The sequence below is a fragment of the Urocitellus parryii genome, chromosome 1 (assembly GCF_045843805.1).
Source record: "Urocitellus parryii isolate mUroPar1 chromosome 1, mUroPar1.hap1, whole genome shotgun sequence".
NCBI lineage: Eukaryota > Metazoa > Chordata > Mammalia > Rodentia > Sciuridae > Urocitellus > Urocitellus parryii.
The window spans coordinates 71841502-71861837 of NC_135531.1; the positions used below are offsets into that span (position 1 = coordinate 71841502).

Here is a 20336-nt window from a genome sequence, read left to right on the forward strand (position 1 = left end):
TGAATATATTTTGTAGACAACCAGAGATATGAAAATTGTGCTTTATATGTGTAATAAGAATTGTAATGCATTCCACTGTCATATATAAATAAAAAATTAATTAAAAAATAAAATGTCCATTCATGACCAATGGTAAAATTTATGGCAAAAGCTCAGCCACCTAGGACAGTGACACATCTATTTGTACTGTAGGGTTTGCAGCAGAGTAATTTCACCTTTTTGGGGCATTGAATACCTCTTTTCTTATAAGATCCTTTTCCAGGAAAGCTGAATATATGTCTAAGTACAGCTTGTTCTGAGTGGCCCCTACCTGTTTAGTCAATGCATCTGTCCCCAAAGCTTATGACAACAATTGGTATTTAGTAAGTGCTGAGAAAATTTTGATGAAGAGTAATATGATTATCTCCAAGGAAACTCATACCTAAATGGGTCTTAAAATGCTGTAAAGGATAAGGAAAACTCCTTTTAGTACTTGCAATATCAAGTGGAGCACTGTGATAAAAATAAGAACTCTATATTCAAATCTTTTCTCTGTCACTATTTCACTGCCCATAGGCAAATAATTTCATCTGCCCACATTTAATGCTTTTGCAGAAAAATGGGCCTAAAATTATATCTCCCTAATATGGACATTGTGAGAATTAGGAAACAATACTACACTATTAGCAGTGACGAGAAAACAGTGAGTCGTCATCAAATATTAACTATACTAAAGTCAGGTTTGAACTCTGAGTGCACAAAACAAAAGGGGGTTTCATCTTCCAAAGTCATAGTGAACGTAGGTGTATTCTGTCAAAGAATATTCAATAAAAATGAAATAGACCTTTTTAAAATAAGATCCCTATTGAGTTAGATTGTATTGGATGGTAAAAGAAGCTGAGGAGAGTGTATTTAATTAAAAGGGAGGTTGAAAGTAAAGAAGAACTAAGCAGTGTTCCAGCCACTATCTTGAGAAAAGGAAATCCAGTAGGGAAAATGTGTAGCATTCAAATTGGAGGCCATTTTCTGACCTTGGCTTTGGCTCAAAACATTAAAATGGGGTCATCTTAGAGGGAGAGCCTAAACCACAGAATTTCATTCACTAGGGACAGAATGCTTGAATGTCTGGCTAGGGTGAAAGCAAAGTGCCTAGAGGAAATTGTCCAAGCTCAGGTTAGGTTCCATCAAATACTGGTTAATGGTGGTGATGAGGTTTCGGGGTATGCCCAAGGCATGCAGAGAATGTTCTGATGCTGCTGCCTTTGTGTTTGAAGATATCTGTTTCATTTAGTGTGGGACTAGAAGAATAGTCAGTGATTAAGGGGATAGGAAGTGGGGGAACAGTGAGAACTTGGCAGGACCATTAACAATTGAGGCTGGGGTTCAGGGATGGGCCCGAGCTGTAGAAGAAAGCTAGGTTAAAGACCCATACAAATCAGAAAGTGTGCCCTGCCTCAAGATAGAACCCAAGACTTTCTGTTTGAGCTAAAAGAAGAAGAGAGGGAATGGAAAATTAGGGAGGGAACATTTTAACTTAGAGATTGCAAGGCCACACAAGTTTTACTCTGCTTATGGGTTGAATAACACAAGAAATTAATTCCAAGTTGTACCATGTGAGATTGACAGTACCCATATGCACTCTGCTTTGACACTATTGGCTCAAAAGTTAAGCTGGCTATAGAGACAGATGACAAAGAAACTTGGCAGGGGCTGGCAGGAATACTAAAGAGAAGAAATAAAAGCAAAGAGAGGAATAAGGAGAAGAAAATGAAGCTAAATACCACTGACCACAGAAAAGAAAACTAAACTCTAAAAAAATGAATAAAAGGCTTATTTCTCAGATCCAGGAAGGTTTATCTGAGGCAAAACTGGCTTATGCAGTGATGGTAAGGCTTATTCATCTGTTTCCAAAGGGGACAGACCTGGGGCCTGCAAGGAAAAACAAACAAGCCACTTCCTTTCCCCATCTATGCCTCTTGGTGACCTAAAAGTGCTCATATTAAAACAGGGTGGAAGGAGGCTAATGTTCTCCAAACAGTCCCTGGGTCAGGACTGAATGAGAGACTTGGCAAAAGAAAATGACATCAAGAATTACCTGAAGCAAAGTGCTGGAGGCCAGAAAGCAGTAACAAGTGTTAGGATGAGAGGAGACAGGGCTATATCGGGGTTTATCATATCCTCCCAGAGGCTAAAGGTCTGCTACGCAATTGCATGGGAGAAATTGTGACCATGCAGTAGTAGCATTGCACAGCCTGGAGGGTCCCCAGAGGAAATATGAGGAAGGGAAAAAGTTCAAGGTGTGGGCTTTATGATAGAAATCTCACAGATCATCATAGGAAAGTAAATGGCTTTGGCTATCCAGTCAGGGTATTCCATAGAGTTCCCCTGTTCTAAAGCCATCTCTATTCATTTTGTTGTTTTAATTCTTTGGTTAGATCTTTAGTGCTTCTCATTTTGAAATTATACAGGCATCTGGACTACCCATCAGGATTTGTTATAGTCCCAGGTGTTCTTCACATGATATGTGCCTTGCCTTCCTGCATGAATTCATGTACTCTTGGATGCCACACAACTGGTGTGATTTTCAAGAGGTCAGCAACACAGAAGCCACTCTGTCATTATTGAAGTGCATGGTGTCACTCAATGAGAACTCTCAGCTCAATTCTGACAACAATTTGCCTAGCTAGATTTGGGGACTCAGATTCACAAACCCAGGAAGTTATAACCAGGACTGTGGACCTGTGGTGGGCAGAAAAGCTTAAAAATGACCTCTACTGGTACTGATGATGTTAGAGTATCTTTACAAATTAAACTAAAAGATTAAAATTAGGAGCAAACAGAAACATAATAATTTGAGAAATCTGACTTCAAGAAAGAACAAACAAAGCAGTATTTTGAAGGCTTACCTTCTCATCATGTTGGAGGAAATGAGCAACACCTTATATACCCTTCAAGTCAGCCTCTCTTCTCTTGGATAAAGTCTCACCACTGAATTAAACATTCTCTGGCTGAATGTTGGACACAACTAAGTACAGGTAAGTTGTCTTCAATCATAGAACAATCAAGAAACTAAGATCAGGGAGCCACTTTGGTTTTCAATTACAGACTGTGATTTTGTACAGATTCACAAACTTTTATTCATTCTATCGAAATGATGTGATTAAAATTTTAAAGCATACATAAGTTATCATTTTTTTTTCATGTCTATGATAATGAAAACCCTTCCTAAGCACCATGGGAAATTTGCAAAGTGCACTTGAAGGGTATGACCGGACCAAGAAAAGGATTGATGTGATTTGAAAGGAAAGTAGAGAATAGAACAGTTGCTTGGCTTAAATTGGGCAATTTGATTTAAGAAGCACCAGAACAATACACAAAACTACATATGCCATCCAACGCTGACAAGAAATACCATTCCAATGCTGCAGGACTGTGCCAATTCACTTGGAGTGCCATCTTCAGCCAGCCTCAATATGGCAAGTCAGTGAAGAGTCAAAACCACTTCCAGTTTGCTTTAATCCCTGGGAGACAGATTCAAGAGGCCAGTCTGCCTTTTTCACACTGCTGGGGAAATAGAGCAGTAAGCACAAGTCTCCATAATTGCTTCTAACTTTGTAGTACTCAAAACCATACAGAGCAAGTAATCTTCAAATACATGTTGATTTTTATTGAGGACTACACATTTAAAGACTCGAGTTCGTTTTTAAAATAAAGTAACATAATCACTATTGAATAGTAACTTCAGAATCTTCAGAATAGACAGAGCTAATTGCACTTTGAGACCCAAGCAGGTGTTTTTTGTTGTTGTTGTTCTGTTTAGGTCCAGCAGACACCATTGAAATGTTTCCATCAGTTCTTGGCAGAAACTTGCCTATTTAACCAACAAGGATCCTGGAATCCTGCAAATTTTATTATGACAATATAATGGATTCTTACATTCCACCTTGAAGGATCTTATCACCATGGCCTCTGGAGGATTAATACCAGAAAGTTCATTTTTTCTTATTCAATTTGTTCACTAGTGACCAGAGTAAACAATCTTATTAGGTAGCACAAGTAAATTCAGAGGCAAAATAGAAGCGAATAACTTTTGATTTTTGTTGGCACAGACACAGACTTCAATTCAGCTAGAAAGCTGGGGCATGCTCAACTGCTTCTTTCTAATCCCTTGAATTTAAATAATCACCAAGCCTCCTCTACTCTGCTTCCTAAATTGCTCTTTTTCTCGTCCTCTCCATCACAAGCATTGCCTTATTTTAAGCTCCTATCATTTTTTTTTTTTTCTGAAATACCATGTTTGCCTTCTTCTTGGTGGCTCTGCCTCTCTGTTCACAGCAATCCATATCAACTTACACACTGTTTTTCAAATGTTTCAAATCAGGTGATATTAACCATTCAATTTTAAAAAAACATACAATAGACAGTAATGACAACAACAAACTAAACCCCAAACTCCTGTGGCTTCCTATCACTTGCAGGACAAAGTCCAATTATTTATGGGACTTGCAAATAGGTTTACATTTGGGGCCTTACCTATTATGCTTGCCTCACCTTTCATATCACCATGCTTTCTTTACACTAGCCAGAAAAAATTATAATTGTCTAAAGTTGCTATCATTTCTCTAATCCTTTATATAAAGATATGCTTTAATTATTGACCTTGCAAATTCATTCTTTAATTTTTTGCTTAAAGTCCTACATCCTTAAACCTTGTCCTGTGCCCTGCATATTCAAAACACATGGCATATTTCTCTATTATATAATTTTTCTTACAATGCACTGAATTCAAATCCCTCTTTTTACATAGTAATGTATCCAAGGGTCACACCCCTTAGGCTCCACTTTGCATCATCAGCATCTGACACAGTGCCTGGTATTGCTCTTGATAATTATTTGTAGAATTAATGAACATGTGGTATTATGGGCTGGATGTATGGTGTCCTTCAAAAGCTTGTGTGTGAGAAAAATGTAAGAATATCTAGAAGTGAAACAATTAAATTATGAGACTTGTAACCTCATCAGTGGGTTAATCCACTGATGGATATGCAGCATAGGGTGTGGCTGGAGGAGGTGGGTCACTGGTGGCATGCCTTTGGGTTTTATGCTTTGTCTAAGAGCTGAGAATTATAAAACTCTAAGTACCAAAATAAACGTTTTCTCTAAAATTGTCCTTATCAGGTCTTTTTGTCACAGCAGTGAGAAAGCTGACTAAAACATACACATCCTTACATACTGAATTTGTTTGCCAATTATTACTGGTAAGTGGACAGTTATCTAATGCAGTAAAATGAGTTCCTCAGGAACCTAATGTTCTATGAAGATCAGTTATTATCTTCTTGGGTGCAGGAGATGAAAGAGACTTGGAGAGAAATACCACTGCCCTGGTTAAAGTATCTGTTGCTTCTCTCATACATTAAGCATTGACATAAACCTCTTTGTCAAGCAGTTTCTACTTAAAAGAAAGAAAGAAAGAAAGAAAGAAACAAAGAAAGAAAGAAAGAAAGAAAGAAAGAAACAAAGAAAGGAAGAAAAAAGAAAAGAGTTAGAAAGTTATGAGTGATGTGGTCCTTGTTCTATCCTTGCCAAACAATAAAAATTAGCCATATTTAATCAAATATTAAAATGCAACTTGATTGTTAGGAATTTAATACTGGAAGGATCTATGAAGTTTTCAAGTCAAGTCACTAAACAATGCTTTGAGGATTCTCTGTTAAATTGTCTTATCAAGATGCTTCAGTAAGAACAGTTAAAAATTAGAAGTTGAAATTAGAGGTTTAAGTTTGTGATTCTTCACTAACTAGCTCTGTTATTCTCAATATGTCATTTACCATCTCTGAATCCCAGCTTTATCATATGTCCAAAATTAAAAGGGGGAATGATCTCTACCTGGCAGGTAGAAATGACGTCTATAAACAACATGATCATACATGTTTAGCTCCAAACCCAATGTTTTTCTTCTTTGAACTGGACTATACCTTCTCTCCTTTTCAATGAAGTACAATTGGAATAATATTCACTGGTAGATTATGAGTAAAATGATATGTGTCATTTCTAGGCCAAGGCTTTTAGGAGGAAGATATGCTCTCTCCATTCTTTTTCTTCTTTGTTTTTTCATCTAACACAGTTGATTATCAGACTTTGATGAGGGAGTGATGGGGTACTGAGATCAAAGAATACTGTGTCACTGAATTACTATGTGAAGAAGATTTGTGTGCAAACCAAAAACATTCTCTTAGGAATATTATGCAAGCAAGAGATAAACTTAATTTATGTTTGAGCCATTATATAGTCTTCCATCTGTCTGCTTCTGTGGCCTATATTGTTCTAACTAATTCAGACATCTTACAGTCATGAGATGTAGTCATTTAAGTGATCACATCACATTCTTGTTAATCATCACTATTCTCTGTTGTTTATGGGTAAAGAAGGCTATATGTGATAGAGGAGCTAGGATCCAGAGGTATGAGTTTTCTACCACATGTTCATTTACACCTTTCTGTTATGAGCCTGTGATGATATTGATTTAATTAATTTTAAGATCCCATTATGTGTCCCTCACTGCTAACCAAAGCTGTAACTGTGTGTGAATTAGAAAAAGGTGCTCCTTATACAGGGTGCAGAGCTTTCCTCTTGGAAAGAGTCAAAGAATGAGGGGCAGCCCCTCTGGGCTGTAATGATAAGAACAGGCTCCATCTCTGTGGTGACATAGCCAGTTTTAGATGACAGAGAATAAACTGGGATAGCTTTGATATTTAGGAAGGGGAGAACCTAAGAACATTCCATTTTGATGGAAGAGCATGGACAAAAATACTAAGGTGTCAACTCAAAAAGCCAATTATCTGGTTTATCTAGAGTAGAGGAAAATGAGAACAGAAAGATTGATTGGAAAAATTGTCACATTACCAAAAACCCAATGGATAGTTTATATTATTTTTGACAGTAGAAATCTAACAAGGATGAGATCCTTGAGGTAGAAAGAGAAGTTAGAAGAGTTATTGGAATTATTTGGAATGAAGAAGGGGTCTGAGTTAGTGGAATGGCAGTGGGAAAATAAAAGAGGTAATAGATTCTGAAACAAGATAAGTACTGTTTTAATTTTTTTTTTTTTTTTTTTTTTTTTTGCCACTATGACCAAAAGACCTGACAGGAACAATGTAGAGGAGGAAAGGTTTATTTGGGGTTTACAGTTTCAGAGGTTTTATTCCATAAATGGCTGGCTTTATTGCTTTGGCCCAGGATGAGGAAGAACACCTTGGCAAAGAGGAAAGCAGCTCAGGACATGATACCAGGAAGGAGCGGGAGGGGCACTCTGTTTGAAAAGGACAAAATACGAGCCCCAATGGCACACTTCCAGTGACCCATCTTCTCCAGCCACACCCTACCTGCCGACACAGTCACCACCTAGTTAATCCCTATCAGTAAATTAAAGCACTGATTAGGTTAAAGCTCTCATAACCCAATCATTTCATCTCTAAATTTTCTTGCATTGTCCCACATATGAGCTTTTGGGGAACAACTCATAGCTATATCATAAGAAGTTTGGGTGTGAGGGAAAGAGAAAGGTAAGAAAGAACTAAAACTAAGATTTAGAGTTTCAGTGTATAGAATAAGAGGTATATTTAACAAAGGTTGGAATGCTATGAAGAGGCATAAGTTAAAATATAAAATGAGTTCATTTTGAACTCTTTTGAGTTTTCTTGCCTTTATATACAGACACAAGTTTTATATCTTGTGTCCACTTTTTATATTGAAAATAGAAAACACTCAAAAAGTTCTCACTATATGCCAGGCACTACTCTAAGCACTTTAAATATATTGGCTCAATAAATATTCAAGCACCCTTGAGATAATAACTAATATTATCTTTGGTTACAGAGAGCTGACATGTTAAAAGTTACTCAGCTAAGGAGTGGCAGAACTAGGATTTTAACTCAGAAATTCTGACACAATAATCCTCATTTTGAACTTGCATGGTATCCTGGTTCTTCTAAACTCACTTAGGAAAAGAAAATTTCAGAAACTAACATTGCATATGGTCAGGAATATTTCTAGTAATTGTTATGAATCCAAATTCTTCTAGTGCTTTAATTTCTCCTAAGTAGAGCATTCTGAACCTTTAAAAGCTTCCCCACCAATAAGATGCTGTTTAGTAGATAGTGATTGCTATGTTTTGAATGTCACCTCTAAGACCCATGTTGAAATTTATTGCCACTGTGATGGTGGTGGGATGTTGTACCTTTAAGAAGTGATTAGAGGTCATAAGAGCTCCACTGATTTAGGTCAATGAAGCTCCATAGGAGCAGGAGGGGCTCTTTTAAAAGTAAGCTCTCTTTGCTCTCCATTCTCACCTTGTTATGATATAGCAAGAAGGCGCTTACTAAATGCTACCCTCTTGATAATCCAGCTTCCAAAGCTGTGAGAAATACGTTCTTTTCATTGTAAATTACCCAATCTGTGGTATTCTATTATAGCAACAGAAATGGACTAAGTTAGTAATTTTTCTTCAGGCAGGAATATATTTCAGAAAAATTATACAAAATTATATGGGAATGAAGGAAAAGGTGGGATCTGGTGTTAAGGTCCTGTCATAGACAGGACCTTAACACCAGATTTTCAAATATAATAACATGTTAGTGCTTCGTGAAGAAAGCCAAAATAGTTTGTCAGTTTGGGCTCTCAAACCCAGCCTTGTTCTTTATGGTTGGCCTTTAGCCAGAGCAAATCCCCCCCAACTGACAGTTGTCAACTGTCACAGGTTACAGATTAAAGTGACAAACTGCTCAGAATTGTGGATAAAAATACTACAAACTCAGAGTATCTAAGCAGAACATTTTATATCTAGATTCTGAGCACAAAGGTATATTTCCATCTCTCGTACCCATTTCTTGGAATAATTTTGACTTCACAGTAACATGAACAACTGGAAGTTGCTCTTTAAAGTTCTTTCTTAGTTCATCTAGAACCATTGACGTGCACCTCTGCCCTTCTATACCCAACTGAGAGACACATTGTTGCTATGGTTTGAATAATTGCATCCCTACAAAATTCATATGTTGAAAGCAAATCCCCAGTGTGTTGGTATTAGGGGCTTTGGGGGTCATTAGGTCATAAAGATAGAGCCCTTGTGAATGGGATTAGTGCCCTGATAAGAGAGACTTGAGGGAGCTCATTTGCCCCTTTGCCTTCTATCATATCAGAACACATAAAAGGCACCATATATGAAGAATGTACACTTATCAAAATTGAATCTCCTGGTGCTTTGATCTTGGTCTTACTTGTCTCCAAAACTGAAATATACTTCTCTTGTTTATAAATTACCCAAACTAATGTGTTTTGTTCTAGTACCCTGAATAGACTAAGAGAAATGTGTGCGATTATAGTGCAATTCTACTATGTTTCCTTCATTTCTCAATATAGTTCAAGTGAAAAATGGTCGGCAAATTAATACGATTAAATGGACACCCATATAAGACCTGGCATGTCAAAAGGTTCAGCACAAAGAATGAATTGGGTGATCATATGACCCAGTTTTCCCCAAATAATCCTGATCTCCTTTCCCTTCCCCTTCCTCCCTCCTCTTCTTTCCACTCCTTTTTCCTCCTCCATCTCCTCCTTCATCTTTTACAGTGCTAGGGAAGAATTCCAAGGTCTCCTGCATGCTAAACCAGCACCTAGGGACTGAGTGGCACTGCCTGCCCTGATTCACTTTTGATTTTCGATGATATTGTTGGTAACCTCCCTGTCATACTCTTAGAAGTGTTCTGACTTAGTTCACAAGCTATGTGGTCACTATATTGTTGGAAAAAGCATCAAAAGCTTTGGGTCATAGATTTGGAGCCTTAATTATATATTCTTTTAGTAATTAAGTGTGGTCACTTATTAGAAGGTAGTTTCAGAGCATCCTTTACATATAAACAGAGGAAAACAGGAGCTAAGGGCCTCACTGCAATTCCCCAGCACACTTCTCTACCCATTTTCATCTTCACTTTATCTACTATTTGATTACTGAACTATGAACATTGGGATTGTTTAACTAATGCCGACAATTAGAAATATAAACTTAAGCAAATAATATGTAACAGTGGGCCATGATGAAATCTGCTGAAGCAAAACAGAGGCTGAGTTGACTGGTCTAACATCCTCCTTCTTAATATAAGGATATGAACCCATTTGGTGTGGCAATGAGTCAAGCTCAACACTGCATTTCCCAGAGTAATTTGCAACAAGATTTTCAACTAAGTTACATTCAAATAATGTGTTCAGAACTGTGTGGTACTCTTTGGAAGTCTTTTCCAAAAAGGAGGGAACATGACTTTCTTCTCCTTGTTATCTGGAATACAATGAAAAATTATAATGGAAAAAGTCATCTTCAACTATAAATCAGTACATGGAGGATGAAGGGATGCCAGTTTCCTGGTGATCCTGGAACCATTGCTTCTACACTGCTTGCCTCTGGATGTATGTACAAGGAGAGAAAAATAAACTCTTCTCCTGTTTATACCATTGCTATTTTGCCTTTTGTTTACTTCTAGGCAGACATAATACTAATTTACTCAGGAAGAAAGCATGAAAATTCCATGTTCAGTCATCCCTTGGTACCAATGAGTCTTGGTTTCAGAACCAAAATGAGTCTTGGTTTCAGATTACCAAAATCTTTGGATGGTCAAGTCCCTTATATAAGATGAAATAGTATTTGCATATTGCCCAGCACATCCTCCCACCTTGTTTAAATAATCTCTCAATTATTTATAATATCAAGACCAATTAAGTGCTATGTAAACAGTTGTTATAGCATATTGCTTAGGGAACAATGACAAGAAAAAAAGTCTGTGTCTATTCAGTAAAGATTCAGTACAGTCCATGGTTGGTTGAATACACAACTGTTCAGGTCTGATTATACAGAGTTGAGAATGGAAAGCACTAAACACCAAGGGTGATGTCTGTATAGCAAAGGAATGATGCAGAAAGGGGAAAATTTCATTGAAGTATTCATAGAACTTGTAAAAGTGCAATTTTCCCTTGGGAGATACTCTAATACTGAGAAAATTAGATGTATCTTCTTATGGGTAGCAATAGTGATAATTCCTATGTGAAGAGAAAAATAAACTCTGTTAGAAGCATTCTTGCTCTTAGCTGAATATAAAACAATAACGTATCCAAGTGCCTATACTTCTGGAATGTCCAGACAACTTTCTTTAAAGAAAGGCTTATTATATAGTAGGATGGTATCAATTGACTACAAAATGCTTTCACAACTTCCCAGAAGAGTTTCAGCTCATTTCAGCACAATACGACCAAGTAAGACTACCCATTACAATATGCTAGCATGTGAATTCATTATGTGCAATATCTAAGCCCATCAATGTTGATCTAAGCATTTTGATGGCTAGCGCTCATAGATCCATCTTAAAACAAAGTCTGAAGTTTTGGCTTTCAGGAATACATCATGGACACAATGTTGCTTTACCTCTCTGTAGAATCAGAGGGCTTACACTTGGGTATCTAAGGGCTTGCTAGGAGTGGGAGCAGATGGTAGATTTTATATGTTCTTTTTATAAATGCATTTTGAGCAGGTTTTTTTTTTGCATGAATATTTCATTTATGACAGGGTGCTGCTTAGTTATATAAAAAGTAAATACATAACGAGCGAGGTGTAAGTATAGCAGCAATGTAGTGCTGAGGCTAATGGGTGGAGAGGATTTTAAAAATACAAAGAATTCTCATTTTCAAAAGTACTTTGCAAACTTTAAGAGATAAGTGACGTGTTTCTTTCCTGCTTCCTTTATCCCCAGCTGTACCTCTATTCTGCTATGTGCTTGTCCAGGAAAAACGGAAAGTTTATATTCAAGAAGTCAAGCATTGGATTTTCAATCTTTATTAGAGAACAGTAGGTTTGTAAGTTTAAGAAAGGACCGAATAGTCCACATAAAGAGAAAACAGCATAGCCAAGCATCACAAACAGCAGTAGCCTAAGGTTAGGCAGGAGATCCTGGGCAGCAGGATACACAACCATCAGCAGCTTGAAGAAAAGATGGAAAACAGCAGCTGCCATAAACTAAAATGAAGGGCCTTTATCTTCACAGAGGACAGGTGGCCAAAATATGCCATATATGTCCCATTGTGCCACATTATATATATTGTCACAGTGTTCTAGGTTTCAAAAAGTATTTCTAAGTTTTCTGTCTAGAGAAAATATTTAAGCCAACTTGAGAAAAATGTATCAAATCCCACTTGCCTTTGGGTTTGTTTTAGCCTAGGTCTATTCTATGTATTGCCATAATTAATTGAAATGTTTCTATGATTCTTAGCTTCCTTTTAATCTAAGTTCTATTAGTACCTAAAGCTAGAAAAAAAGAAATTAAAAATAAAAGACCTACAGTTTTGGTCAGTATCTCAAATCTTGCATGGCAGAAGGGTGCATACTATGGAGACTTTGTATACAGTATTTCACAGAGTATAAATAGCATGATAGTCCTGACCATAAAATGCAGTTAAAATGACACCCATCTCTGTAATGCCTAAAGACAAAGTAGGTTGTAAGAGGTAAATACAACAAAGCAATTTTTATGTTTTCTAAGTGTTCCTTGAAGATAAGAACTTTATTTCAGATGGCAGACCCTCAATATTCATGAGGGATACCACAGTCCCAAATTCACAAATATCAGTTTAGCGTGTAATTATCTCCATAAAGCTTCTATTTCTGGATTAGAAACATCACTTTCTTGGATAGCTTTGCTTCCACTCTACTTTCATCACCAGAACTAGCAACTGACTTTATTTGCAAGAAAAGTATTCACAAAGAAAATAGTTTTTTTTTTTTATCAAGTTATGAGAATTACTACATAGTAACGTGACCACAAGCAGAGAATATCTAAACCACTGTGAGAAGGTATGTGGGCTAGTCATCTAGGCACACTCCAGCTAAGGGATTTCTACTAGAGACCAGCCGCTTGCCACATGTAATTCAATTTCATGCCTCAGCAAAATTACAAATTGCTACATGTCATGAACCCTTGCTTGAGGGTAGTCAATGTAGCAAAGTTAAATCCTGTCAGTAACGTATTTCTTTGTATTCTCAAAAATCGTCAACTACAATGACTTGCATGTAGGAGATTGTGAAGCTATTAGGTTGGTTGATGATCTGATTGATTAAGTATGTGATTTATCAAATGCATAGGGGATAAGATGTTGGGTAGGCTAATGGAACACCCCACCTTGAGTTGCTCTTTGGCCCCCTCTAGTGCTTCTTTTAGAGGCAATTCAGAAGTGTTAGTTAAGAATAGCATTAGACTAATGGGCGCTAAATGGTGCTACAGCTGTTGTCAGAGGGGGAAAGGATTATTCAGAAAACAAATGTGGTCTGCATAGAAGAAGTGGATGAAAATGTTAGAATGCCTTCTAAACTTTGCTAACTTTATGTTAGAAATACTTCTTGAAGATTTTCTGGGAGGTGAGTTTAAGATGAAAGTCACTGAGTACACAAGTCAATGTCTTCCTTAAACCCAAAGTTCATTTTTACAAATGACAGGAAAACGCATGATGGAGATTTTTTTTTTTTTTTTTTAGTTCAGCTATAGATTCTGGGTAACCCATAAAATTTGTTATTTATTAAGAGTGATAGGAGATGTATACTCAGTATTTAGTGAAAAATGAGAATTTATACATGGATTCCCATCTTTTCTAAATATTTGTTGCATGTTTGAAAATAGCAATTGAATGCATAATAAAACAAATAATTATATTATGTTTTCTTATTTTCAAAATATATTTTGCTATAAACTTCAATTTGCATTGCAAAATTGGTCTTTCCTACATTTAATTTTTTTGAGAAATTCACAAACTTGATTGATTTCTGTTTCAGAGAAAAGAGTTTTGCATAAAACAGCAATATTTAAAGTTCCTTAAAAACTCAAATTTTGTAAAAAACAAACACATATTTTAATAAGTAGAAATATATTAAAATTTTTGTTTCAATTTCATGTTTTAATCTTACTTATGTGTTCTTTTATTTCTTTCAGGCTTAGGACCAATTTTTATGGATGATTTACATGTGGGCTTTCCTTTCTCTTTCTCCTTATAGAGACCAAAGAGGAAAATGAATTAAATTTCCTTAAGAATATAGAATAGATTAGCGAACAAAATCAACACATTTAAATATCAATTAAAGTAGACTGAAGTGTCTTAAGGAAGCTCTGGATTAAAAAGAAGAGAGGATGCTGATTACTAGTAAAAGATTTAAAGTGTAAGTGACAATGGAAGCCAGGAGCAAAGGAGATGATTGAAAGGTAGGCTTGACTGATAAAAGGACAAATATGGGAGTGGAGGGGCAAAGAGAAGTAAAATCAGGACTAGTCAATGAAAGGAATTTGAAATGGAGGGTGAAAATCTTAGTGTTCGTGACAAGCAAAAGATTTGAAGAAAAATGTATATAGTTAAATATATATGTGTGTAAACAGTGTGCATGTATGTATACACGTGCGCGCGCGCACACACACACACACACACACACACACACAAACACACACACACATTTAGAACATACCATAGGAAAATGGGGTTTTAAGAACGTTTATGAGATAGTTTCCTGGGGTAGGTTTTCCTTCTGTTATTTGGGCAGTGATTTCCAGTGCTACATGAAACTACTGAACTCTCCTCATAAATTGTCACTATTTCAACATCAGCATGAATAATGTATATGAGAGATAGCATAGGAAGAAGAATTCAGATTTGCAAAAGAGGAACAGCAGATGCTGGAAACCCTAATTGTGGTTATTGGGCAATGTTGTCTAGTCCATAGCTCAAGACTTTGACACTTACTGACTTTAACAGGGTTGTGCAATCCATGGACATGGGAATTTAGCTTGGCTGAAAATGAATGTATTTTACCTGATAGTTTTCTCAAGAAGGTGATGGCTCCCAAATGTCTAAATTAATATTTTGACTGAATTCCACCACATATGCCTCATCTCTATGGAGCACAATGGGAGACTTGTGTTTTGGGGTTGATTAACGGAGGACACAGGATTAGCACATAGAAAAGACTAAATTGTAAATGACTGAAAAGAAGCTCATTTGTATCTATTTATTCATCCTTATTAATAGTTTTGGGCACTTAGAAATGCCTCAAGGACAGGCAGAATTGCAAGTAAATAAGTTTGTGAATACCACCATTAAACTCTGGGTATTTGAAATACACAAAAATGGCGAAAATTAATGGATACCAAAATCTCAAAAAATCAGATTTTCTGAAATACATTTATAATTCCCACTTAAATTATTGCCTCTTGAATTCCAAATATTTACTTGTTAGCAAGTAGGGCATATAGTAGCTCAATGAATTATCTGTTCAAATGTTGAATTCAAATCTATTAAAAGAGTTTTGTTTAAGTAATTTCTGGTGAACTCTGAACAAATTTCAAGTCACTGAATTTTAAAGATCATTACTGAGCAAAATATATTTTTTGAACAAAATACATTGGAACATTTGGATAAGGACTACAAAAAGATAGTCAATCAAATATCTATGAATGATAATTCAGAACATCAACATTTTAATTACGAAACTTGAAAAATCCTTTCATATTTCAAGGATGACTTTTAAAACAAAATTCATATGAAAAAATGCAGAAGAGACTGTTGATGGGGGGGAAATTTTGGTGAACAGCCATAGTCTGGAGTCCTGGTTCTGTTTCATTTGGTTTTATAACCTGGACATTCACCCAAATTATGCAACCTTCATTTTTCATATCTGTAAAGTTAAAGGATGAGAATAAATAATATATGCCCTTTTTCATCTCTTATATTCTATGTATTTATCACTCTGTGAAACGGTATAGAAGTGTTCAAGCACTTTTTTAGAAAGTTTTATTTGAATCATACGTTTTACTGCTAAAGTTAATATTTTTATAATCACTATGAAAAAACAGTAACTTTTCCTAATTCAATATTTTCTTTGATAATTTTTCTTAAATAGCTGCTAATATTTATCCATATAAGAATTTATATGAGCTGTTAGTGTTTAATGTCTCTACATCAAATGTGTCAGGGACAATGTTCTTGTCCACTGTCTTGTTCCCTCTCTGAACTTAGTAAATCTCCACAGCTCACATGAACTCATGTCTTCATGACCAGTAATAATAACATAACATTTCACACAACAACACATATGCAGGGGTGTCATTCAGGAATTAGAACTCAGGATATCAAGGAAATAGAAAAACCTCAAGAAACATATTAAAAGGTAAATAATAGAGGGACAGTGCAGGTACCCATGGTACCTTTCAAAGTATGTATGCAAATTTTGTAGCTGATGACCATTGGACTTACAGAAAAAGTAATTTAGGACAATATTTTGTGTGCTGAATGTGTAAAAAGAAAGCCAAATAAGCCAATAGCTAAGTCTCCCATGAAAAGTATCTGAACAAATCTTTCAGGGCTACCCTATATGTAAGAAAGAAAGTTTCTGATTCAGGAGAATTTATTTGCTGTGTAATTTAAATGTCTTCTGATAAAACAAAACAAAACAAACAAACAAAAAAACGACCTTATATATAAGGAAAAATTATTACTGTAAGATTGGCAGAGCATAGGTACATCTATTTGAAAAATGACTCAATGGTTTCAATAGCTCATGATATTTGTTTCTGTGTAAAATACATTAACAAATATTTTCTTCCTCATGTAGAAACTGTTTTTCTCCTCAATCTTTTAGGTGCTCTAGATCACAAATATGACTTGAATTTGGAGATATCTGTGGGGTAAGATATCATGTTCCCATAGTATCATGATGGTCCTAGCCATTGTGCCACAAAAAGGTAGAAAAAGCAAGTTCATCTCTGTCTCCCAACATTTCTCTCTGGTGTGGGCAGACAGTAAGAAGATATGATCATTTCTCATAAATTTGTTGTAATCATAGTCATCTTTCACTCTATCACTGAGGAAACCACAAGGACATTCTGTTATTTCAGTGCTGTGATTCTTCTTGACAGAGATAAAAATTGGCCTAATTATCTAGCATATCCTTTTGTTTTGTTCTGGATTTTTTTTTTTTTTTTTTTGCTACAGATTCTGAGGATTCAAGGGAGATAGAAGTCACTAATCTACTTTTCTTCCATCCTTTGATCTGAGAACATGTCCCACATATTCACTAGTGATGAATCTATATGAGACCTCTTTCTTATTTTCAGAGACAGTTATAGCATAATTATTGAACTCCTGGTACATATTCAACGGTTGCTTTTGTTTTTAATATGTATTTCTTTTTGTGGTATTACTTTAAGGTGGCTAAAGTAATAGAGTAGATCGTTGAACATTTTTCTCAAAAGAAAATTTTCTTAAAAAATTCATCACAAGAAATTTCTCTTTATTCCTTTACAAAGAAGCATACTAAAATTTTTTACAGCTATGTAAAAATAGCCAGTCAATGTTTTCAAAGAAGCTCTATGGAAACTTTCTCTCTGTGATTTCTTTTCAAGAATATGTTCAAAACATACAATGATGTTCTTTATTTATTTAGTCTTGTTAAAATTTCTTCATGTTCATGTCATAATTTTTTTTCCTTAGGGTTTCTTAAGACAATCCTTTTTTTAGAGTAAATGCTTGTTAGTAGTGATGTGCTTGCCAGCTGTATTTTTGGGTGGTCATTGACACTTATACCTGAATAAAAGTATTTTACTAGTAGTTATTGACTTGGCTCTGATGATAAAATACTCTGCTTTTGTGTATAAAATGAACCCATATGCACATCTATAAGTGTTACTCTTTGAACATTTTCAGGACCATTTCCCAAGTCTTGTCTGGCTTTGTGAAATGAGGTATATGGTTTTGTCTGCTTCTGGCTTGCATGTAAGCATACTATGGAGAATTTAGGTTTTGCCTAGAAATTCATTAATATAACATTAAATTAACTATAAATACTATAAATTCTATAGTTTTTTTAATTGAGCCATAGTTTATAAGAACAGGATGGATACCACTTTGACAAAAGTTATGGTATGATACTTTGGAAATATGGTAAATAAGGCAAAGTTAATATTAAACAGTTGAATGACCAGCATCTTTACATTCTGTATTTTAATTTTTGTTATTTTAGTAATTGTAAACTTTGTATCAGTAAGGGTCACATAGGAAACATAATTGATTACATACCTTAAGTGAATAGGTAAGAGATTAGTTATAGAAATGTAAGAGTGGCAAAAGGCAAAGTAATAGTAAGGGCACAGGCACTAGCAGTAGTGGGAAGTTGTTATCCCCAAGGCGAATGAAAGAAAAAAGTGTTACTATTGCCCCAGAAGAACTAGAATTATGGAAAAGTTTTTGCCAGTGTGTGACCCTAGGAGGGACATGCTAATGCCAGAAATGTAATGCTAATCCAGTCAGATGGTGGGGAATGCATCTTGACTTGTCTCTTTTCCCACACTCTGATGTCACTCCTGTGCCTCCCATTAGCTGACCCAAACCAGAGTGCAAGTGGCCAGGGAGTCTGGGTGACACATAGAAAATAGATGGAAAAAGAAGAACCTTGGAAGGAAAACAAAAGATAAGCACCAAAAATGTATGAGAGTAAAACTAGTCTCTGATTATGATGTTAGTTGTACTTCTTTTTACTCTGAATTCAACTGCAAGGCAGCAAGGCCATAGATTGAAGTGCATTGTACTAAAACATAAAACCATGTGACAAAACTATTAAATCTTACGGTTTTACATAGTTACTAATCATCTCTATTGAATTTTTGCAGGATTAAATGAATTTAAATTCATGGTTTTAAAAATTGTTTTATTTTCTAAATCCTTTTCCCTCAACAGCTTTTAAAAAAAGTACCTATATTAAAAGATAAAATTACAGATAACTGATTGAAGAACTTTCTCCACTCAAACTTTCTCTTTTAGTACTCACCTTATCAAGTTAAAGAAGATCTCTGAGGAACATCTTAGCTCCAAGAAACGTTTGGGAAACTTCATTTTATATAAAGAAATCATAAGTAGAATTCTTAATCCTTTGATTATTAGTGGGAAAAAATGCCAGCTATTTCTGTAATTTGTAGAAACAGATAATACATTAAGAAAGTTTTGGTGTTTTTACTAAAACCACCACCAACAATAAAAGAAGCACAGATGCATGAGGGAACTTTTGTAGGTGATGGGTATGTCTATTGCCTTAATATGATGATGACTTCATGGGTCTATGCGTCTGTACACTCACCACATCATACACATTACATATGTGCAGTTTACTATATATCAATGCTACCTCAATAAAGCTGTAAAAATGTAAGCTTCAGTGGTATACTTTGTTTTAGTCAGCTTTTGCATAGCTATGGCCAAAAAGACCTGACAAGAACAATTAGAAGAGAAAAAGTTTATTTTGGCTCATTATTTTGGTTTCAGAGATCTCAGTGTATAACCAGGCAACTCTAAAGCTCAGGGCTTGAAGTGAGGCAGGATATCATGGCAGAAGGGCATGGTAGAGAAAAGCAGGCTCAGAACATGACAATAAGGAAGGAGAGAGAGAGAGAGAGAGAGAGAGAGAGAGAGAGAGAGAGAGAGAGAGAGCGCGCGCTGGGGTCATCTCAAAGTCATACACCCAGTGATCTACCTTCTCCAGCCACACACTACCTGCCTTCAGTTACCACCCAGTTAATCCTTATCAGTGGATTAATCCACTGATTGGATTATAACCCTCATAATGTAATTATTGCATCTCTGAGTAATCTTGTATTATCTCACACATGAGCATTTGGGGGACACCTTATAGCTACACCATAACATACTTTAAGATGTTCTAGTCTTTTTTAAAAATTTATTTATTTATTTTTAAGTGAACTCAATATCTTTATTTTTTATTTTTATATGGTGCTGAGGATCAAACCCAGTGCCTCATGCATGCTAGGCTAGCACTCTGCTGCTGAGCCACACCCCCAGCCCCACCCTCTAGTCTTATTCTCTCTCTCTCTCTTTCTCTCTCTCTCTCTCTCTCTCTCTCTCTCTCTCTCTCTCTCTCTCAATATGGAATGTGTTACTAATAATTCCAAGACTGGAGATATCCATTCATTATATGTATACATATATGTGTTTCTGTCTCATAAAATATGCATGTAAATTCTAACACATATATTGTGGTAAGTGTTCAAATAATTCAGCAAGAGAGGAGAACACCAGACCTTGTGACCACAGGTCCACAGAAAAAGGCCCAGAGTCCTCATAGAAACAACCAAGGCTTTTGTTATCTAGCTGTAATCCATTTTCTCTCATTAGTTTTCCACCTACTCAAGCTGAATTTATCTCCTGGGTGTCAATAATTTGCACCCTACTTTGTACTCAACTTCTATATATTATCTTGTTTTTGTTTTCGCTGCCTG

At 35.8% G+C, this 20336-nt stretch overlaps 1 long non-coding RNA gene across 2 annotated transcripts in view; it reads right to left on the reverse strand.

Annotated features, from left to right (window-relative positions):
- Positions 1-20336, reverse strand: part of LOC113196724 (uncharacterized) — a 33245-nt gene that overhangs the window by 10823 nt on the left and 2086 nt on the right. The window contains exons 3-4 of one of the 2 annotated variants that reach the window (XR_003302593.2): positions 18875-19009; positions 15523-15727 (exon numbers count right to left, since the gene is read on the reverse strand). This is a non-coding gene — a long non-coding RNA (uncharacterized LOC113196724). Of the gene's footprint in view, positions 1-15522; positions 15728-18874; positions 19010-20336 lie in introns of those variants that run through there. The other variant, XR_003302594.1, reaches the window with a different exon arrangement.